The sequence below is a fragment of the Camelus ferus genome, chromosome 28 (genome assembly GCF_009834535.1).
Source record: "Camelus ferus isolate YT-003-E chromosome 28, BCGSAC_Cfer_1.0, whole genome shotgun sequence".
Classification (NCBI taxonomy): domain Eukaryota; kingdom Metazoa; phylum Chordata; class Mammalia; order Artiodactyla; family Camelidae; genus Camelus; species Camelus ferus.
Genome location: NC_045723.1, coordinates 1,334,581 through 1,358,436, shown reverse-complemented (window position 1 = coordinate 1,358,436; position 23,856 = coordinate 1,334,581). Strand labels below are relative to the sequence as shown.

Sequence of the window (23,856 nt, the reverse complement as noted above, 5' to 3'; positions counted from 1 at the left end):
GTAATTCGAGGCTGGTGACAAGAGAGATGATAACTGAGACATATTAAGTCCTCACCGGGTGCCAGGGCTGTTCTAACCCTCTTGCACGTTAAGAGTTCTGCACCCAATTCTGCACCATGGGGGATATGCATGGGGGGGTTCCCCATGCCACCAACAAGCAAGCAATTCTCCCAGCACCAGCTGGGCATCCTTCAGTTCAACTCAGCTCTGACCCTACCTGCCTGGGAGACGGTTTCACAGGCTATGGGCTCAGTCCCGCAAGACCACCCCCACTTCAGACGCCAGTCACAGGCCCAGGCTGCCACCTGTGCCCCGACCGGCTGGCTGGAAGTCAGCGGTTCCTACAAACGCCTCTTTGGGACTGATTAATTGGCTAGAGCAGCTCAAAGAACCCAGAGAACCATTTTACTGACTAAAACACCAGTTTATCATAAAAGGATGTAACTCGGTAACAGCCAGATGGAAGACTCAGAGGGCAAGGGAAGGGGAAGAGGTGCGGAGCCCCCACTCCCTCTCTGGGCGCACCACTCCTGCAACTCCCCCTGTTCACCAAGCTCTGCGAGCCCGTCCTCTGGAGTTTTTATGGAGGCTTCATTATACAGGCATGATTGATTAACGCTTTGGCCATTGGTGCCTGAACTCAGCCTCCAGCCCCTTTTGAGTTGGGGTTGAAAGTTCCAACCTTCTAATCACAGGTTGGTCCCACAGGTGACCACCCTCCATCCTTAGGCTCCTCCAAACTGTGCCTCATTCACATAACAAATGACACCTTCATTGCTCTCATCACAAGAAATTCCATAGATTTTAGGATCTCTGTACCAGAGACAGGATGAAGACTAAAAAACTATTTCTTATTCTAAATCACAGCATCACACATGTATTGGCTCATTTAATTCAGATAACAACCCCCTGAGATATGTTCTATTGTCTCCACTTTATAGATAAAGCAACCACAGCACAGGGGGAGGGAGGGACAACTTGCCCGAGTTCATACAGTCTGGGGCTGGTGAGGTCAAGCTTCAAGTCTCTGTAACCCAACTCCAGGGCCATTGGGGTCTACCTGCTAGGCTGATCCATAGGAGGTTTTCTTAATACTTGCATTTCTGGAGATAAAGCTAACAGAATGAATCACCTGTTAGATTTTTGCTATCCAGGTCTGAAAAACTTAGTAGTATATCTTACACGATCCGAAACTAAGTACTCTGATATTAAATAGAAATAGGGTGACCAACCATCCCGGTTTGGCCAGGGGCTAACCAGGATAACTGGTCATCCTGAAAAGTATGCTATGTCAAAGGAATAAATTTACCTCCATGGACTGCCACCCATTTACTTTGTTTTAACAAAGTCACCAGGGTACCTTTTACATGTCTCTGGCATCAATTACTAACTATCAAATGGCAGTTGTTAATAGGTTGTTGTTTCTCACTTGTTTCTCATTAAGCAGTGGCTTCCTTCCCAGGCACCCTGGGAGGGTCTTAGTTTGTTGTTGAGTGGAGGGGTGGGGGAAGGGGTCCCAGGCTCCCTGGCCCACTGAGAGGGGATGTAGGCACAGCTGGGTGGAGGGAGAGCTCTCCCAGGGAAGGGAAAGGCCTCCAGGGAGGGTGAAAATCTTCCAGGAGGTCCAACCTCTCTGACCTGCAGGGTGGCTCTCGCAGTGCAGAGCTGGGAGAGGACAGATCAGTAAAGGCCCAGAAGATGCCCACGTGTACCACCTGCATCCACCTGCCAGCGCACACTGGGCCAGCCTTTCATTCTGCCAGAGATTAGAAAACTCAGTGCCAGGTGCACAGCCAGCGCCTTTGATGTCTTTGTAGTAATTGGTTGACTGTCAGTGTCTCTCCCACCTCTCCACCGCCATGCCTCAGACGGTCGTTCCCATTGTGGCTTCACCCTTCTTTGTCCCCTGGACTCCTGCCACCCGCTGGAATCATTTTCTTGAGTGACTGGAGAGACATACATTTATCCCCGTCTCTCTGGTGAGATCCGACTGCCTCAGCCCAGCGCACTGCCTCATTTTCTGGGAGCTCAGTGTCCACTGGGAGAAGTGCTCCACCCCCTTGCTTGCTCTTTCTGTTTTATCAGACCAGGCAACAGTCAGAGTGAAGTGACAGGTGCTGGAGGGTACTCGTCTCCCCAGCCTCCATTTGCACCTGCTAATGATCTGCCGTATCTGGGCTGAGGCATGTCGGTTTGCAAAAATAAATCCTAATGGGTGGTAATTTCAAGTGGCATCAACACAGTCACTCGGGCAGAAAGGGGGATGCGGGTAGCAGGAGTTGTATGTGCCATCTATAACCAGGATGCTTTTGAACCCAATTCTTGCTTAAAAGTGAGCGATAAACAATTGAGAAATGAATAACCTGGGATTTGGGATCGTTTGTGTAAAATTCTATTTGCATAATAAGAACCTGTGTACCAGAACCCGAAACTCTGGGGGCTGTGGCTGACTACATCCCCGCGAGTGGCGATCGCTAAAACGGAACTCTGCCTAATTTCCTGACATTTCCATATCTCTTCTGCATGAGAAATCAGTTCTGAAATCCAAACAGCTCCTTGGGAAAAAGAAATAGTATAAATACGAAATGAAATATTATTTTCTCCCTGTCTCGAGAGATAAAGCAGTCCCACTTCAAGAGAGACACAATTAAATCATTTAAAACTCCAATCTTAATCTAGCATAAAGCTGTAATGGTACAATTCTTCCTAGGGGTACACGACAGCCTGCTTTAAGGCCCTTGCTTATAATTATTTTACCATTAGAAGCATAACGTATTTCTAAAGCCTGGTGTTTACTGTTCTGATCTATTTGCTTCACTCCCAAACATTGGCTGGTTCCCATGAGCCTGGAAGGAAATTCAGGCCTTTCTAAGAACTAACAAAAGACCATCTCTTCCGCAAGTGGTGTTTATATTGTGTTTGTCATCGTTTGCTGGAAGACACTTCAGGAAATGGGAAGGAGATTAATACACAAGAATACATATTGGAGGGAGAAATAAAGATGTGCCCATTGGTTCTGCATCCTGTCCCAGAAATTGGGCGATGCAGTTCCAAGATGTTCAGTGATGTTCTGTTCTTTTGCTTTGAGAGAGAGAGAGAGAGAGAGAGAGAGAGAGAGGGAGAGAGAGAGAGAGAGAGGGAGGGAGAGAGAAAGCAGCTGTCCCTGAGAAGCCAGCAGTATTGTGATGCAGCACTGAGGATAATTACTTAAGACCTCACATTTTACTTACAATTCAAAATAGGATGGACAAGAGTCTTGACTTTGCCTGGCCCATTCTCTCATCTAAAAAGGAGGTGGAAGTTTCCTTTCTGTTCAAGTTTTGCTTAATGATCTAACAGATTACAGAAGAATACACTGTGACCCCAGTGGATTTAAGGAGTCCAAACCTAAGAAGTGTTAGAAGGATGTAGTGCAGTGACATTCACCTGTGGGCTTATTTATTCCCTGCTCACTCCCCTTTCATGAACTCTTCGCAGCTCTGCTCTGAACCAGCAAGGTGGTGGGACAGCTCGGGGGGGGGGGGGGGGGGGGGGGGGGGCGTGAGGATGCTGCGGAGGCCAGGGAGTGGCAATGGATAGACTGGTCCCTCTGTCTCTGAATCCTCCTTCCTAATCCTGGGCAGTTTCTCAAATAAGCCCCGCCTCCCCGTGTAGCCAGCCCCAACCGGCACACCGCGCCCCTAGTTTCGGGTCCTGGTATATAGGTTCTTTTTATGCACACGGAATTTTACACAAATGACCCCAAATCCCAGGCACCCTCTCTGCACAGGGCCTCACCACCCAGACCTGGCTTACCTGGACCACAGCCTCCTAGCCCCACGCTAATTCCTACAGTAGCCCCACTCTGCCCTGACCTGCTGGAATCTCTTCCCCTGCCATTTTCGTTGTGACATTTGTTTCATCTGTAAGCCTAGAGTGTTGCCTTACAAACCCAGCACCATTTTCAACCCCAATACTAGACAGCGGTGTTGCCAACCTACCCTCTGGCTTCGCCTCCCCCAACGCTGGGCAAAATATTAATCACTGTCGATGACTACGTGCTGATGCTTAAAATCGTTCTCAGTATAGCCCTCCGAACGGCCACTAGCAAGACTGCTCAGCAAACAAGTATTTATTGAACCCTGTTGTTTTCCAGGTACCTCTTCCAGGCCCTGGGGACACAGCACAAAGCACAACAAAGGGCATGCCCTCATAGAAGACAGATAAATAGATATATAATTTAACATCAGACAGGGAAAATCACGTATTGAAAGGAAATTAAGCAGAGAAGGAGATGGAGTTTCCTGGGACAGGGAGGCTATTTTGCTAATAGTGGTCATCTCTGACCTTTTGAAGAGAACAATGGAGTCAAGAATTGAAAGGAGGGAGGGAGCCATCCCTTCAAACACCTGGGGGAAAGTCTTCAAGGGAAAAGGGGAACGCAAGTGCAAAGGCCCTGGGGTGGGAGGCTGAGGGACCTGTTCGCCATCCCTGCTCCCCAGCCTGGCCCCAATCTACTGCCTCCATTCCATTTCCACTCGCAGCCAATCACTGCCAGTCCTTGCTCACCTGTACAAGTGCTGGTACGTCACCCGTTGTCCCTGGGTGTGAGGTTACAATGAAGTACTTGAAAAGCCTGGTCTGTGTAGCTGAATCCATTGTAGAGGCTGCAGGAATTCAGAGGCTGTTTTGTAGATGAAAGGAAACAACCCCTGTTTTGCTTTCTGGCTAAACACTCATCCCTTTTTATTTGTGTAAGGAGCTCAATTAGTCACAGAGAAGGGGCCAACTGAGTGGACCTTTTGGAAATTTTCTTCTGAACCCTTTAGGGAGGTTTTGCCTCTTATTTTTACGCTTATTAACAAGTGCCTCTCTACCAAGTCAAGTCAGTTCTTCTAGACTAGCTGTCTTCCATTCTCCGCCTGCCTCCCTCCCTATCGCCGCACCCGCACCCCACCTGGTGCCCTGCGGTGAGCCCAGTGCCTCAGCTCCAGGGTGGTGGGTCCCCCCAGCAGGACCTGGGGATGTGACTTCTCCCCAGCAGTGGGGGTCATAGAATTCGTCCTCACCTCCTTCAGGGGAGGATCCTGCCCTGCAAGGAGCACCTTTGGGACCTCATCCACCCTTGTCTGCTTTGCCTCCTCCTCTAGGTCTGGGTTTGTGGGCTTAAATGATTGAAGATTGAGCTCAGGTGAGCACAACTGTCAACACCTGCAGAGTGGACACACCCAGCCTGTGCGGGGCCTGGGCTTTAAGGCCATGCAGATTTTGTTTCCATGTTGCCAGATCCATTCAGAGCCAGTTGCATATTTCCTGGTGATATTATGGGATGGTGGAGATATTTGGGGGGTTTCCTGGGGGGAGGGGAAGCAACATGGAGATGGATCATTACATCAGTTATTCATCTCCAGCTCTCAGAACAAACCACAACCAAATCTCCAAATTCTGAACCCTTATGCCTGCCAGGGCTGGAGTGTCTCCCTTTCCCTCTTTGTCTGTGGCTTCAGGGCCCCTGTCAGGGGTCTCTCCCCTGCACCTTCCTCTAGCTGAAGGATTGCTACTGAACTCATACTTTGCTTTGTGTTTTATTCAGCGTAGGCTAATGATTCAAATAAACAGAAGAAAATAAAATCTGAGCAGCTGAAAACAATGACAGTGTAATTCTAGCTCACGTCACAGTCCACGTGGGCTGGGCGGCACCTCTCCAGAGGATGACCTAGGAATGAAGGACCGTCCATCGTGGCACAGACATTCCCAACCCGTGGCTTCCGAGGGCACCACGGAAGGGCAAAGAGAGTGGAGGATCCCAGTGGGATGCTCCAGGGGCCGGGCCTGAGAGGGGCACACTGAGTTTCTGACCACACCTAATTTCTGACTGTGTTTCCTTGGCCAGGATCAGCCACCTGGGGGGACCTATCTGCTGGAAGCACTGGGAAATGTAGTTGAGCTACAAGCCCCGGAAGAAAAGTGACCCATCTGGGGACACACAAGCACTGTCTCTGCTCTGTTCTTTAGTGCCTCATTTTGATTATATTTTGTCTCTATATTTCCATGGATGCAGAGAAGTAACATGAGACCTCAGAGGTTTAGCTCAAACATCTCATTTCACAGATGAGGCCAAGAGAGGCAAAGTGACTTGCCCGGTGCAGAGTTCAGACTGAGAATCCTGCTCTCCAGATGCTTCCTCCCCCCTACCCCACTTTCTTCCTTCCCTTTTCTCTTTGCATTATTTTATTTAAGTAGATATAATTTACAGGGAATAAAACTTGACAGTTTCTAAATAGGCAATTTGATAATTTTTTACCACAATCATATAATCACAGTCATTATATCCAGAATATTTCCTTCACACCAAAATGTTTCCTCTGGCCCCTCTGGCATTGAATTTCCTCCCCTATCTTCTCAGCCTCTAAGAACCACTTAAAAAAAATTCCTACCCTAGGGCTCACAATTATACCTAAACATTCTGCATTATTTCTACCTTACCAAGAAGCTCTATGTTCACTGAGGTCAAGGAGTAGGTCTTTAGCGGGGAGTGGGTATAGCTCAGGGGTACAGCGTGTGCTTAGCATGCACAAGGTCCTGGGTTCAATCCCTAGGACCTCCATTAAATAAAATAATAATAATAAATAAATAAACCTAATTACCTGCCCCCCAAAAAAACAAAACAAAAAAGAACTAGGTATCCAATCCCAGCTCCTAGGACCAGCTGGACACGGAGTAAATCCCAACAATTGATCACAGATGTGGTTAAGTACAACTTTTCCTCTTCAAACGTGAACCTCTCATGTGGGCCTTTTTTATATGGAGGGAGGAGGGAAAGGAAGGCGTACAGCCATATTTCCCAAATCCAGGCTGTCATGACTGAAAGCTCTACCCTTATTTTATATACCATTGAAAAAGAAAAAAGGAAGGTGCTGTCAACTAACTCTGGCAAAATGCTTTCTTATCACTTAAAATGACTATCTTATACTTATTAATAGAGTTTGGGTAGGCTTAACAAGATAGATTAATATTGTGGTAAATATAGGTTACAGAAAAGTCACCATTGTAACCATTTTCAAGTGTACATTTCAACGGCAGCAAGTGCGTTCACATTGTTGTGCAGCCATCAGCACCGTCCATCTCTGGAAATTTTTCATCTTCCCAGACTGAAACTCTTACCTCCTGAACGGTAACTCCCCATCTCCCCCCTACCACAGCCCCTCCACTTCAACTTTGTCTCTGTAAGTTTGACCTCACATAAGTGGATTCATACAATGTTTGTCCTTCGTGTGACTGACTTATTTCACTTAGTGTAGCGTCTTCAAACTTCATCCACATTGTAACATGTGTCAGAATCTCATTACTCGGTAGAGCCGAATAATTGTCCGTGGTATGTACATATATATATTCTGCTTATCCATTCATCTGGGGAAGGACCCTTTGTTTGCTTCCACCTTTTGGCTATTGTGTATAATGTTGCTCTGAACATGAATGTATAATTATCTGTTCCTGTCTCTGCTTTCAACCCTTTGGGGTCTATACCCAGAAGTGGGATTGCTGGATCCTATGGTAATTCTATGGGTAATTTTTTAAGAAGCCACCATACTGTTCTCCACAGTGGCTGCACCAGTTTACATCCCCACCAGCCATGCACCAGGACTGCAATTTCTCCATATCCTCATCAACGCTTGCTATTTTGTTTTCCTTTTTATAATAGCCATTCTAATTAGACAGATTTTATCACACATCACTCTCATGCATCCATAAAAAGGAAAATGAAATCAATTGTTTCAGACATACCTAAAACCTCTTCATGCTCAGCCTAAATTTCCTGAGGCACGGTGTGCCTCAGAGACATGATGTTTTCCTGGGCAATATCACTCTCTCTGCTGAAGGACCACCAAGCTCCTTGTGATGCAACATTTTTTTAAGAGGCCCTAAAACCAGCTGGTGCTGGGCTTCTCAGCTTTGTCGCTTTTCTGTAGAGTCAGCCTGCCTGACTCCTGCTTTGAGAAAGCTGCTAAATAGCCTGGTTTACCCCTTCCCCTCTCCCCACCTGCATGTCCTGCGGCCACTTGGCCCCTAGGAGTGCAGGGCTCCACTGTGATCTTGAGATTTTCCTCCAGGCCAATGATCCCCATTCTGCAAGTTTTGATGCTAGTGTTTCCGGGGTCAACGCCTGCATAGGCAAAGGCAACGATGTCACCATCCTTGGCAAAGAATGTATGACATCATTGATTGCAAGGCATATCTTAATTCCAGATAGCATAAAATAAAATTTTTTTAAAATGTGTGTTGTTGAAATGAAGACGTGGATTGATAAAGTGTGATGGGGAAGTATGTTTTGCACATGGATCACTTGGTGCAAAGGCTCTGCTGTAGTCCAGCTCCCTCATTTTGCAATTACCATCTAACAACTCAGTTACATAGACAAGGAATACGCAGCTCACCCATCATCTGATGAGACTAGAGCCCTTTTCATCCTGGACCCTCGGGGCAGCAATAATGGTGCCGTACCAACAGCTGGAGGAGGCACAAAGGGTTCACACCAGCAGGACAGGGATGGGGATGTGCAATCCTTCTGTTAGGACAACTGCCCATCCTGCTACTCCGGGAGAGGGAGCTTGTTCTGGTCTTTCTCTGAAAAAGAAAAAAAAGACCCTATGGAAGGAAGGAACACTAAGGGGCGGGACAGACATCGCCTGCGCACTGAAGAGACTGGGTTGTGCTCTCTGATGTGTGATATGGTTCTTCTTTGGTCTTGACATAGCACTTTAGGAAAAAGCTAATCCATTAATTCATCGCTGAACTCTATTCTTGGTTTCCTTATTGTGGGCAGGATCACAAAGAAGCATGCCCTCTGGGACTTAGGAGTCTGAATTACTCCTGAGAAGTTAGAAGGGAATGAATAGTAAGGTAGAAACACCTGAAACAATCATGGAAACAAAGAGAAAGCTCCCAGGGGAAGGAAGTTTAGAAAATGCATTAGACTCACTATGAATTTACCTTCTTCATTTACTTAAAGTTTTAATTGGAAAATGTAATACATATAGACAGGCAGAAGTGCATAGACGCATAAATTTGCCCTAAATGTAGTTATAAAGCCACTTAAGGCAACAACTAGAATGGAGTTAGAGCCACGCCTGGGCTCCTCCCCCGTCAGCGCCCGGCTCACTCAGCTCCGGCTCCGGGCTGCAGGCAGCGGCGCTGAATGGGCTCCAGCTGTGCAGCCCCGAAGCCCTGCGCTCAGATGGTCCCAGGCTTGGCATTTAAGGCTCTGCTCTCATCATCTTTAAATTCTTAGTAATTCTTTGAACTTGTGTTTTATAAGTGAAGTCAGCAGAGGAAATAGATGTAAGAAAGGAAAACCCTTTATAGTTCAGTGCCTTTAATGATATTTTCCTCCACTTTTTTTGCATAAAGGACCCTACAAATTCATTTCGCACAGGGCAAATAAATTGTGTAGCTGATTGTGGATACAGGAACGCTGTAGCGAAATGGAAGGAAGGGAGGGAGGGAGGGAGGAAGGAAGGAAAAAAGAAAGAAAGACAGAAAGACAAAGAAAGACAGGAAGGAAGGAAGGAAGGAAGGGAGGAAGGGAGGAAGGGAGGAAGGGAGGAAGGGAGGAAGGAAGGGAGGAAGAAAGGGAGGAAGAAAAAGGAGAAAGTTAACAGGCAATTCTTGACAAGAAACCTATGGGTAGTTTACTTGTGACACAGCTGGAGGCTGACCTCCAGCTGTTCTTGCAGTAAGAGAAGGGATTAAATCACTCAGCAGTTGAACTCATTCACTGAACAAACCCTGAGTACCAACCATATGAAAAGCATTGGGACAGATTAATGAAACACCATTCCTACCTTCTAGGGATCCAGAGTTTCTGGGACAAAGTAAAACATACATGTTGCTTCCTGGCTCCCATCCCTTATGGTCACAACAGTCAGAGTGATCCTTCTAAAACTCAGATTGGATCTGACACTTCTCTCCTTAAAACCCTGCAGTGGCTTCCCTGTACCCTCAGAATAAAGTTCCAACTCCCTGACGTGGTGATTCACTTCGTACACTTCTGCGGTAATCGTCAGATGATACAACTCATAGTGGTCCAACGCTAAGAAAATGGAACACCCCACACAAAAAGATGTCCCAGGAAGAGAGGCTTCAGATCTGGTTAATTCATCAGCCCAACAACCTTACCTTGAATGTGGATCTTTCCATCTGGCTGTTCTGTCTTTCCAGGATATTGATTTGTCCTCTAGAGTTGGTTTAGCTTTTGATCCTTAGATGGCAGGATATATCCACACCCACGATGTGTTTGCTTCTACAAGACCCTTTCAATGAGTGGGAAAAACTCTGGAAAGCACTCCTCCTGCACTGTTTCATTAGCAAGTACTGTATTCTTGCCAGAGCTAACCCAGCTGCTGGGAAGGTAATGGGATGACCGTGACTGGATTGGACCCTGGTCTAGGGAAGGGCGGTCCCTCCTCTCAACCACATGTTGCCAAGTAGCTAAACAACATAGAGATTCCAGGAGCGAAGAAGGAAGACTAGTAGCAAGGCGATCAGCAGTGCCCACAACCCAGGCCTGTGAGACCCTTCATCGCTTCCCCGGCTGCACTAAAGCTCTCAACCTGCCAGACTCGGCCTTTGTTTTGGGGTATCTGCTCATGCTGTTCCGTTTACCTGGAACCTTTTCCACTGAAGCACTTACCACCAGACCTCAACACACACACACACACACACACACACACACACACACACACACACACACACTTTACCTGGCTAACTCTTGCTCATTCTTTTAACCAGCAATTTAGGCCAACGGTGGGAAGCAGGCAGCATCTAGTCTATCGATACCTTTTGTTGGTTTTCCTTTGTGTTTTCATATTTTTGGATTCATTCTGGACATTTAAAAATAAAAATCTACTTTTTTTGGATGTCTCTTGAAAATTGGAAATAGATGCTGGCTTCACATGGCTCCAGGACTCCATTCACTTAAGCTGAGGACAGGGGCCCACTTGAGATAAGGCACGCTCTCCCCAGTTCACTCAGCCCCCACCTGGTTGGATTAACTCACTGTCCTAGCCTGCTTGGCCCTGTAGACATTGAGGGTTGACAACCTTGAATTAGACTTCCCCTGCCTGCCCACTCCCTGTTTGGATTAGTTTTTAGGGGGATGTTTATAAAGCCCCCCTCCCCGCCCAAGTCAAAGCACTTCTTACGCACTATGGCAACCAGCCATTTCCTCGTCTACTCCCTTAACACTCCCTTAGCTTAGAAATTCCTTCAGGGTCATGAGTGTGTCTGTCTTGTTAATGGTTCTGGCCCCATCACAGCCCAGGGCCTGGCATGTAGCAGGTTCTGATTTTGTTTGTCTCAGAAGAACATTTAGATCCTATTTGTTTAATGTGCTTACATATTCATTCAAGCAGGATCATCTAACTGCCCATTTTAGGCCTGTTAGCATCCTAGATGCTGGTGTTGGAGGGTAAAAAAGTCAGCCTTAAGCCTCAGTGAGCTCCTAGTCTAACAAGAAGATCAGCAGACATGCAATGAAGATTACAGTAGAGGTGATCAATGGGATTGGAGAAGAATGTGGAGGGCCCTGGAGGGTAGTTGATTAATCTGTCTTGGGTGGTAAAGAGAATCTATGTCTGGGTCCCAGCAGGAAGCAGAATTCAACCAAAGAGTTTGGTGAAGGGACCATCACAGAGCTGTAGGCAGGTTATGAAACCAACTAGAGCTGCTGTTGCAACACTGGAAGGCACTGCCCTCCCGGGGCTGAGGAATCAAAAGAAATGGTGCTGTTGGAGCAAAGGAGAGATGGAGTTGTGGGGCCTGATCCGAGCAGAAACATAGCACCAGCGTAAGCTGATAGAGTAGGGGGTGCCTGGAGAAAGAGAGCCGGGCATGGCTTTCTTGACATAAGAGAAGCCATTTTGGTCTACGCCATTTTGTGATCTAAGCCTGGCCACCATGCTTGCCCTTAAACAGATCTCCATAATGAATGACCTTAAGGGAAGTGAGGGAATGCAGGAACAAAGGAAAGAGTCAAGAAATAATAATTCAGAGGTAAAACAGAGTCCTACTTCCTCCTCAAGGGTACACATCCCATCTGGTACGTGGCTCTGAGTCCTGCAGGAACTAGGGTTCCCACCCTGGTAGAGGACAATGGTGTTGACTCTCCTGACTTCAGTCAACTAAAGTTCAGACTCTCTTGACCTTGACCCCAGTCCTATGCTGAATTCTCCTCTGCTCAAGCCCCTTCATGAATATGCATATACCCTTAGCATAAAATGCTCCCAATGTTGCTGTTCAGGGAGACATTGCTTTGGGAAAGATCTTTGGCATTCTCCTTACTTGCTGCAAGTAATAAATCCTTCCTTCTCCTGCTCTTTGGCTTGGTTGTGTCTGTTGGCTCCATACCCACCAAGAGGTGAACCCAGTTTTGGGGTAACACCAATATACGGAGCAAGTAAGGAAGAAATACCCCAGTCTCTCTCTCTTTCTTCCTGCCCTCCGACCTCCTGCCAGTCTCTCCCATTGGCTGAATCTCACCAGAAATTGAGCAGACAGAATAGCAGGAGATACATTCTGCAGAGGTCAGCCTCCTGGGGCACAGAACAGGACAGAGGAGGGGAGGGAAGGGACTTGGGTGGGGGGCAGACAGAAAACAGCTAATGCAGAGACTTTCCAATAAGAGGTCTCCAGGGAGCTGAGGATAAAGTTGGGAGGGAAAACACCGTTTTCATAATTTTTTGTTTCCCTTATGGTGGTGTTGGTCTGTTTGGTTTGGTTTGTCTGTTGATTATTTTTATACGTATGGATGTTTCTGCCTTGTTTGCAGGGATAATTATGTGTCAGCTACCCTTTGGAAACCTTAGTTAAACCTTCATTCATTAAGGCAGAAGGTCTCCACTTAAATAATTGGCCTTGAGAATAAAAATCTAAACAAAAGTACTCAGGAATTTGAGGGTTTGGTTTTGTTTCTTCAATTACCGAGTACATTAGCCAGAGTTCAGGCATTGGCAACGGCGCAGGTAGCATGTGCTGTTTTCAGTGCTACAGGGAAGGTTGGAAACGACTTCTGTGTTCAATCTAGATTTCCCTGTAGCTCTGAATTACACAGAAAACTTCTCTAAATGTCCTCATCTCAAATTTTAATTCCCTTAAAAAGTGAGATTTGGCTGGCTTGGGTCCTTCCATTTGCTCATATAAAAGAAGGAACATTTGTGAAAGATTTGGTTCCTCCAACCATTACAGGAAGAACAGCAGGCACTCAGTTTCTGCCCTTAAGGGAATGAAAATGGTGGTGGAATGTGCAAGTTTAGAATGAAATCTTTGGAGCAGATTCCTCACTGTTAGATTCAGTTAGAAATTTCTCAAAGCCTCTGTCGACTCCACGTGGACCAAAAAAACATCGGGCTGAGAAACGAGACCAAGACCAAGTTGTGCATTTCATTGCCTCTGTGAGGAAAACCCAGGGGCCAGCTGTCCTGCAGGTTTCCAGCGACGGCGCCTCTGCGGACACACCTGGCGACCATGTGGAGGGGGCTCAGGGTGGCACTGGTTACACTTAGAGTGCAGGGAGAAGACAAAAGGCAGTTAAAGATCAGGGAGGTAGCAGGGGTCCTCTTCACAACTCCTTTAATGGGAGCTTCTAGTAAAGCGTTCTGATTGATTTCCAACTGTGCTGTCAATACTGGGCAGCCTCACGGAAGAGATCCTCTGCATGTTGTCATCTTAAAGTTTACGGAGATTTTTGAAAAATTAGTTATCTTTGTTCATTTCCAAAGGATATTTTAAAGATCACTCCAACAAGATGCCTCCATCCCAAAGGTTAGGGTGGGCAGATGGGGAGCCAGGGAGCCTGCGCTCTAGTTCAGGGCTTTTGACCCTCACCTCCTCCACGGAGCAAGTGGCTGAGTCTCCTTGTGGCTTGATTTCTCAGGGAGGAAGTGAAGATGAACATCTCTGCCTCATTGCCTCGTCGAAGGCCGACAGGGAGAGAACTTGTTCAGGGCTTGAAGAAGCTCAGGGCATCGTACAAAGGCACAGTACCACCCTGCCAAGCACCCAGGGGTACCACGTGGGTTTGGTTCCTGATGGGGAGGAAAGAGGAGGGGGTGGGGCTGTTCACCAGCAGCGCAGGGAGTATTCACTGCGATTTCTGCACCGTCCGGACTTGGTGGCTGTCGGAGGAGGTCAGTTGTAGGGATGGCACAGTGACGTCAGCACCTCCCGGGTCTGAGACACTCCGAATGCATTACGCACTAAAGATGGCACGTGGCAAGGATGCGGCATCCCCTGGGCTACAGACAACTTCTACTGCAGTGCTTTTCTTCCACTTCGATTGTGCTGCCTGATGCAAGACTGTATGGGTGGGGCTCTCAAATCACACCAACCGGGAAGGTGTGGCCAAGGGAGGGTAGCTCGCTGGGTCCTTCGCCTGCACTCCCTGACTACCCCCAACACACTCACAAAGTCCCCCCAGATTCCTGCCAGGGTTGTGGTCACTCCCATGAGTGTCCCTCAGGGATTTTACCTCCGAAGTCAGGAGCACCACTCTTCTCTGCTCACTTGTCCCTCTGGCTCCCGTGGGGCCAGTGACATGGTGTGTCCCTCATGTGGCTCTAGGTTTCATGGCCTTGACCACCTTCGTAGTGAAGTCCACTTAGTTGCACCTCTGATTGTCAGTGTCGGGCTCCCTCCTTCCCTCCATGTGAGCCTGTCATACCCCTGGGGTAAGGCAAGGACTCACCATCGGTGACGAATGAAAAAGGAATTGAAATCCTTCCATAGGGAGACTCAGAGTCCTACAGTGACCCTGGTGCTACAGTTTTTCTTTTTCTTCATTTTTTATTTCAGTTTAGTCACCTCCCCTTCCCTGCCACTTGGGCCTTCATTTAAATTCCCTAGGGGCCAAGTTCAAAATCATCCCCTGCCATTGATACTGACTAGACATCAAAACAGGTCTTCCCAGGCTCTCGGTGGGCACTCTGTCCCCATCCAGTCTGCTCCCAAGAAAGGAGGGGAAGCAAGGCTTTTCTGTCTCACACCACAGGTGTCTGAGGGTCCCCATTCCGGGGTTGCCATGACACCCCGGGGCCAGAAAACCTCTCCCTCCACTTGGAGACCCTCAATACCTCGCGTGGGGCAAACATGCTGTCCTTTAAACTGTAGATTTAACTTCAGACCAAGACAAATATGGAGTTTTGAGCTCAAACGTATTAAAGGGATTTATGCGTGACTAAAAATAGAGAAAAATTCATTACATTCTTTTCTTGTAAGAAGCGGGATTTACTTTGCCAAATGTGTCTCAGAGAGTGCATCTTTTTTTTTTCCCGTCTGTAGTCATATTCGCTGCCGTTCCCAGCAGGGCTGACTGTCCATTCAGTAATCACAACATGAGGGAATCCTGGATAAAATACAACTTTAGCTCAGGCGGACATAGGTGTGCCTCGCTTTAAAGAACAGAGATATTCTTCAAAGTGATTTTTTTCTGTAAAGCAACTAAGAAATACCAGAAATGCACCAGAAGGGAAATGAAAAATGTGGCTCAGGTTCCAGACTGGGGCCTGGGGGGGAGGGGAGGGGCAGGCGGCAGGAGCGGCGGGGGAGGGGCAGAGCGCAGCCTCAGCCCCGCTGGGGAAGGATGCCTGCGGCTCTGGCCCCGGAGACTGTCTGCGGGGCTCCAGGAAGCTGGGGCTCCTGCCTGCCCAAGGGGAACAGTGCCAGCGGGGCCAGGAGCTCTGGGCTCCCCTCCCCCGCTCCCTTCTGGCCTGCCTGCCTTGCACCATTATCAGCCCAAGGCAGAGACAGCGAGAGATGGGGCTACCCCTTGGAGAGGATCCTGGAGCCAATAGGAAAGCAGCCTCTGCTTCATGGACAATTTACGGCGGCTGTCTGAAGCGCAGTTGCTTCTGCAGATACAAGGTACAGTGGGTACAGCTCAGAGGAAGGCGTTTTCTGTCCTGGAGATGTTCTGTGCCTATTCGAGAAGCTGCCTTTTAGGCAGACAAATGGCTGATATAACCCAGATGTCCACTGGGGCCTCACTGACCTTGGAGGTGAGGGAACCTTGGCTTCTTAAACCCTTGGTGGCCTCGTGCTGACACTCCTGAACACCCCCAGATACACTCTCTGTCCAGACCGCACCCGCCTCGTCTCCCATGTCCTTCTGCGCTGACGTGGGGTCGGGGCAGTGGCCCCCCCCAGGGGAATCTGCTTTTGCAGAAACATCCTAAGTCGACCTGCCTGGAGGTCGAGGTTGGGGTGCACCCGGGGCAGTGCAGCACATCCTCCACTGCCCACAACCTCAAGCCCTCCCCTTGCGAGGTCTCCCCTGGCGGGTAATGGAGACATTTTGGAACTGGATGGAGGCGATGGTTACACAACACTGTGAATGTGCAAGACGCCACTTTGAAGTGGTTCATCTTCTGTTACATGAATTTCATCTCAATAAAACCCCAAAACCAAACACCTCCCCTTCCGTCCCTCCCTCAGGCCAGACCAGCCTTCCCGGCTGACTGCTGGGCCCCCACGCTTCCACTCACAAGTGCCTTGAGGGTATCAGCTTTCCAGGGCCTGGCCTGGACCCACCCACCCCCAGAAAGGTCAGTCAGAGAAAAACAGTGACACTTCTCTCTGTTCCGTTGACTTGAGCAAGGAGCGGTGAGGAGCCGGCGAGAGCAGAGAGAGGTTTGCTCTTTAGAGACCGGGGGTGTCTGTGATATCCCATCCCCCACATAACTGGCCCCCGAGGGTGGGATCCACAGCTCTGGCAGCCCTATGAAACCCCTCCAGCTCCCAGAGAGGAGAGATTGGAGGTCCATAGCCAAGGGGTCAGGTGCAATGACAGCAGCCTGCCTCTGCCTGTTTCTTGCTCCTTGACCTTCAGGGACCCTCCAGCCTCTCTGCGCTTTGTTCCCTTCACTGCTACATGGGATCATAACAGTCCTTGCCTCACCTGGTCATGGGAAGTGGCCAGCATGCAGTGAGTGACAGTGACAGTTAATGTTACAGATGACGGTTGCAGCCACCCCAGAGCACCGCCAGCAGAATTACTTGGCAATGTGGAGTTTTGGCTTGGAGTTTCTATATTCCAACTATATCCACCTTTATTCTTAGGATTCCCAGGGAACCTGCCCAATGTGGATTCAGAAACTGGCGCCCACAGGACTGCGAGATGCCTGGAAGGTAGGTGGCCGGAGGTCTCCGTGCCTGGGCATCAGAGTGTTACAATTCAACTGGAGCTTGCTTAATGGCTTCTATTTGTATCCATTACAGTTTACAAAACACTTTCACAATAATTTTCTCACTTGTTCTCACAACCACCACAGGAAGCAGATTTCATCCCGCTCTTTAGAGATGAGAAAGCTGGGACTCAAAGAGGTTAGGTGACTTGCCCAACGTCACCCAGCCCAGAGCAGAGCCAAGAGTCAAAACCAGGAGTCTGACTCCCATGTGACCTCCCAGGTGGGTGCTCCACCCGTGGAGCCAAGGTCTTCCTCCTCTGAGCACAGCCTCGTGGCCCGTGCAGGGCTGACAGCTGGTGGGCAAAGTGAAAGGAAGAGTCACGGGTCCTGCCCCCAGGATGTGCACAGTCTACACGGGACAGTGAAGGTTCTGCGGTTCCTGGTCCCTACGGTTGCCGACATGTATTCTTCAAATCTCCAGGGCATCTTGTAATGAATTATCTGATTTTCTTTGTGGGCATATTGGTTTTTGGTTTTTGGTTTTCTTCACGGATCTCACAGGTATGTTTATTCATGCATGAGGTCACTGGCACATCTACAAGTCAACACGACGTCCCACGCTCCCAACCAACACGGCCAGACTGACGTTCTGTCCACGTAAAGCTGGTTATTGGTGAGCACGAGCAGGCGCGGGACTGGAAGCTTTCGAGGCTTTACTTCTTTCATCAGCACTCCTGATTTTGTAAGCGTGAAGACCATCAGCCCCGTTCCTACACAAATCTCCTGGTAAACGTGGGTACAGTAGGGCTTCGTGGGGATCCAAACACTCTTAATATGGCTTTGCCACATCTTGGTGCAGGGCCAGCGGCTCAGGCGGCCCTAACCCAGAACCAGCGGCTCAGAAAGGTCTCTTCTTGGGCATATCGTGATGCCGAGCTGACTGTCAGCGTGCTGAGGGCCGTGGCCCTTTGTCCATGGCAGGGGACAGGCTCTGCGTATGGAGAAGCTGCCCAGGCTCGCCTGGCCTTGGCTCCATTTTCTTACTTGTCAAACGGGGATCATTGGAGCACCTACCTCACAGAGTACGTTAATGAGAAGATCTCTATATAAGATACTTAGTGTGTGTCCCAAATTATTGATATCCTCCACCCAAGCAAGCTCTGCTCTGCACTGACCATCAACGGTAATAAGCAAATTCGACATCAGCTGATCCCACGTGTTTTACCCAATGATTGTGTCCTGTGGGATTAGCTGCAATTAACTAACTCAGAGTTGGATGGCCTTTATTCCTACCCACAGGCGTCTACACACAGATGGGAAATCTACAGAGCACTGAAAACATCATCATAATGAATGGCAAGTAGCAAGATTCTACTCTGAGAGTTTTTTACAACCTCAGTCACAGAAGAAATTTGGAGAACATTCAATCATGAAGATATTTTTATATCTATTTCACGTAAGTGTCAGATTAGGGAATAGACTTTAATTAGCTTTTGATATATATGCTTAACCTCTGTTTCATATACATATAGAGGAACTTTTATAAAAGCTACTAAGACATAATAAAATAGATTGAGAAGATGGAGTGATATGTCCTTTTTAAGAAAGACTTTGAAGAATATATAAAAAATGGCAATCTACCACTCTTATCGTTTTGTCCATTAAAAAAAAAAACCCTAAAATAAGATATTCAAAAGAGGATGTTTCTCGAAGAAATACTGAAGGTGAATTACCTTCACATGCGATGCAGTTTGGGTCAGTCACCATTTTTAATAAAACTGATTAATGACTCAGCCTGAACAAAATAAGGAAGTGAGTAATCAGGTGGAATTTATGTTATTTTAAAGCTGGAATAAAAATCTATGGGATGGAAAAGAAAAGCCTTCGGGGCCTTGGCCAAGTTCTTCAATAATCAGGAGGCTGAGCCGAGTGTCTGCCCTCAGGAACTGGCGTCCCGTCTCTCAGACTGAGTCTATTAAAAATTAACAAAATAGTTTAGATGACTATTTTAAGTGTTATGAATTGGCAAATGGCAAATACCTAGCTGAACAGATGACTGGTTTGGATTCTTAATAGCCAATTGTGAAGGAAATGGACCACAGCAGGCTTTCAGACAAAAGTGGCCGTCAGCACAGAGACGGAGGCACAGGGGACCTCTGACAGTGAGGGTCAGCGGTTCCCCTGGGAGCGAACAGGAAAAGCCAAGTCTAATTCCCCATCAGTTGTTGAGCATTTTCTAGCAAATTAAGGGTAAGTCAAGAATTGAGGGTAGAAAGAGGAGGGGGTTCTGCATTGGAGTGAGTCTCAGGAACGGGGGAAAGCCAGCATCGGGGGAGGGTGGCTATTCTGGGCATTATGCAATAGCTTAATAATCTGGGGTCCTTTTTTAGACCATAGTATTAATTACATTTTTTATTTTCTGTGTTTCCTAATACTTTGACACCTTGGGGTCTGGATACCTCTAGAGAGAATGAGGCATCCCCAGGGCTGGCCAACTCCTAGACCTGGGAGCCTACCTTTCATATGCAAACTAACCTATCCAGATTCCACATCCCCAACCATCTCATCTACTCAGGGTCACTCGTCCCCTCCCCTAATCACCCCAGGGCCAGGACCAGACAACTAGGGACAGCCCGTAAGTCGCAGAGAGGCTGAAATTACTCACACTAGCCAGTCCTCAACTGCTTCTCCTGCCTCCCTGCCCTGCCTGTCCCTTCCTACAGGAACCACAAGAAAGGCTCTTACCCGCCCACATTTTCCCCTTTCTCTCTCTGCCTCCTGACCCACCCTGGTGCTTCCCCCATGGCCCTGCCTGACATGGCCTGTCCCCTCCTCTTGGGAACTGTGAGGAACAAACTATATTTTCCATAGGTCTCCTAATCTGCCAGCCTCCCATAGCTGAACAGTAATAAAACTTACTTTTTAAAACAGCCATGCCAAATATCCCTGGCTTCAAAGGAGCCCCACCAAAATGTGATGTGTCCAGAGCAGGCCAGGCTGAGGAAGTGCGTCTGAGCTTCAGAAAGTAGGTCTCCGTGCCTGCACAAGTAACCTGGACTTCATTCTGTGGGCAGCGGGGAACCTCTGCTACCTCCTGAGCAAAGGGGAAATGATCGCCTCTGTACTGGAGGGAGATGGATCCGGCCTGGACGGAGGGAGGCATTGTGGAGGCAGGGAGGCCTGGGAGGAGGCTGGCATAGCTGCCTAGACAAGAAGGCCAACCCCAGGGCCATTGTGCAGGGAATACAAAGAGCACTGTAGGTCAGAAAGGCAAGATTTGCCAACCAATGAAATCCAGTGGCAGTGGAAGGAGAATGCAAATCACTGGAGCTTCCAAACACTGGCCTCTCCAAAGGCAGGAGCAGGACAAAGAGTGATGTAAAGAGGAAGTCTGGAAGTAGGGGGGTAAGTGGCTTCTTCATTTTCTCTTTCAAACTGGGGTGCTAGTGATCATCACATAAGCCTTCATTGCAGGAGTACTGACATGCTGAGCGCCTCCCAGGCCCTGTCCTAGGTGCTGAGAAGAAAGCAGTGAATGAATGAACTAAAACCGGCCACGCACACAGAGCTTATACCCCAGTGTCAAACATACTGCTTTTTCCTTAAGGAGCAGCATAACCCGGAAGCTGCGGGCCATAGACTCACCCCCACACCCTTCTCTGGTGACTTGCTGCTCATTTCACCCCTGAAAACATGCTCACATCTGCCTCATCAGCCTTGCTCACAGTGACGCGAAGACAGCATCAGGGTTTTCAGTAGACAAGCCAGAGTCGGCTGCGAGAGCTTAGAAACCCGTATTTACTCATTTGCCCCTTCAGTTTATCCAACAAGTGCTAATGAAAAGAGACGAAGGAATCACGTGGGTACCAGATGGATGTGAGCCAGGCCCAGCGAGGGCAAGTCCTCCGTGCTTGCCCGCTCCTGGTTCCTGGCCCGGAGGCGGGGAAGCCCTCTCCCCTAGTCTGTCCTTCCCTCATTCACATGGTGCATGCCACTGCTTTTGTTTCACTTCTGCCTGCAGAAGGACCACTTCATGTCCGACTCCTTCTCGAACACAAAGCTTCAGAGTCACAGATCAACAGCAAAAGCCACAGATGAGGAACAGAGAGAAATGCACCGAGTGGGCAAAGCCTTGCAAAGTGTACCGGCAGTCGGATGAGGGCTTTTCCGATGCCTGTCTCACCTCTGCCTCCGACATCTCCTCTGGCTGTGGGTGAGAGCTGTCTTAGTCAGCTCAGGCTGCTGTACCAAATAGCAGCTTGAACAACAGACATCTTATTTCTCACAGTTCTGGGGGCTGGGAAGTCCAAAATCAAGATGCCAGACAATTCGTTTCCTGGTGAGGGCTCTTTTCCTGGCTGGCAGATGGCCGCCTTCCCGCCGTGCCCTCACACGACAGAGAGAGACATCATTTTTCTCATGTCTGTCCTTACGAGAGCACCACTCACAGCAGGAAGTCTCCATCCCCGTGACCTGACTCCCTAATTCCCTACCAAAGGCCCCACCTCCAAACACCATCACATTGAGGATTAGGGCTTCAACATTTGAATTTTGAGGGGACACAGCATTCAATTCATAGTTCCCCGATTGGCCCAAGGGCCATAAACGGGCCCTTCAGTTTCTCTCATTAGGGATGAATTTGTGTCGAGATTAACAAAAAATCCAAGCAGAAGGTAAAAGATTTTTACCACTTAATAGTGCCAATTATCATCACTTAGCATAACTTCTTTCTGACAATTTTATCATCACTTACAATAACTTCCATTAGGGTAATAAGGCATTAAGTAGATGTTGATTGCAAATAATCTGGTTACATTCACTAATTATATGAAGACTGATTTTTTCTCCTGTTTAAAATATAATTTAAACCATCGCTACTTCTTAAAAACAAGACCTATCAAAGTAAGGAGACACATAGGCTACAGAGACAGAAAACGAGATTTTCACATATTTGGCAAGTGCCCAATTACAAGATGAAAATAAACGGAGGCTTCGTCTTCAGAAATAAGCAACGTAAATGGCTCGCTGTAGTTGATTTGCTCTCACCTTCTCTCCCTTGGGGTCAAATTAATATGTTTACTCCCCACAAGCCATTTTATACAGTGGAAAATATTGATGCCCAGCTGCCGTCTCATGGAGGTGGTGGGGTAGGGGAGGGTCTCCCTAACACATGGTCTGTACAGAGGTGAAGGGCAAATTGCCAGGCTCTGAATTTTATGAGACTTTCATAGCTGGAACGTGCTAGTTTGAGGAAGGTGTAGAGTGGCTTTGGATACATTATATTCTTAATAAAGGCTATTATAAAGTTTTGTAAGGCTGGCCATCACAACTCTGGCTTTCCAGTAGCTATCATAACTCAGTGGGAACAACGATACTGCTATTACTACTATGACCACTATTACTACTATTAGTAGTAGTACTACTATTACTACTATAGTTACTACCACCCCTATTACTACTACTGTTACTTTTATACTAGTAGTAGTAGTACTATTATTGCTACTGTTACTACTATACTACTACTATTAGTAGTAGTGACACTATTACTGCTACTGTTACTACCACCCCTATTACTACTGTTAGTAGTGCTGCTACTACTGTTACTACCATACCACTATTACTACCACACTGCTATTACTACCACTGTTACTACTATGCTACTACTAGTGGTAGTAGTACTATTACTACTACAGTTACTACCACCCCTATTACCACTACTGTTACTTTTATACTACTACTAGTAGTAGTACTATTATTGCTACTGTTACTACTATACTACTACTATTAGTAGTAGTGATACTATTACTGCTACTGTTACTACCACCCCTATTACTACTGTTAGTAGTGCTGCTACTACTGTTACTACCATACCACTATTACTACTACCACTGCTATTACTACCACTATTACTACTATGCTACTACTAGTGGTAGTAGTACTATTACTACTACAGTTACTACCACCCCTATTACCACTACTGTTACTTTTATACTACTACTAGTAGTAGTACTATTATTGCTACTGTTACTACTATATAACTACTATTAGTAGTAGTGACACTATTACTGCTACTGTTACTACCACCCCAATTACCACTATTAGTAGTGCTGCTACTATTGCTACTACTGTTACTACCATACTACTAGTAGTAGTAGTAATAGCAGTGGTAGTAACAGTACTATTAGTACTACTATACTACTACTATTATTACTACTACTATTACCACTACTACTGGCAAATTGCTGCTTGAATATTGGCAAGAACAAAGTTTCAAATTATTTTTTCCAATTTGATAGAATATCCTTTGTTTATTCTCAAGCGTATAAGATATTTAATAACACCCTGAGCATCTAAACTAGAATTGGGTTGTCAGAGACGCCCTTCCAGGTTCTTCTGCAACTGGAAAGGGCTCCCTTCCATCCATAGACATTTTCTAATCTATTTTTCAGTAATGAGTTCAGATCTTTTTGGCTTGGAGGGAATAAACAATAAGTCAGATTTCATTTAAAAAATAATAATAATGATGACAATGATGGTTTGCACCATGTAATGTTGTCAACTACTTAAAAACAATTTTATTTCCTCTCTCTTTCTTTAGATGATCCTGAGCACTAATTAGTTGAACACATGTTAATTGTTGAACCTTACAGATTAGGGGGCTGTTTGCCCAGTTTTATACATAAGGAACCAAGGCATAAAG

General features: G+C 47.3%; 1 pseudogene; it reads right to left on the bottom strand.

Moving 5' to 3' along the window:
- Nucleotides 1-7,859: 7,859 nt before the first annotated feature.
- LOC102509709 lies at nucleotides 7,860-18,005 on the bottom strand (annotated as a pseudogene).
- Nucleotides 18,006-23,856: the final 5,851 nt, after the last annotated feature.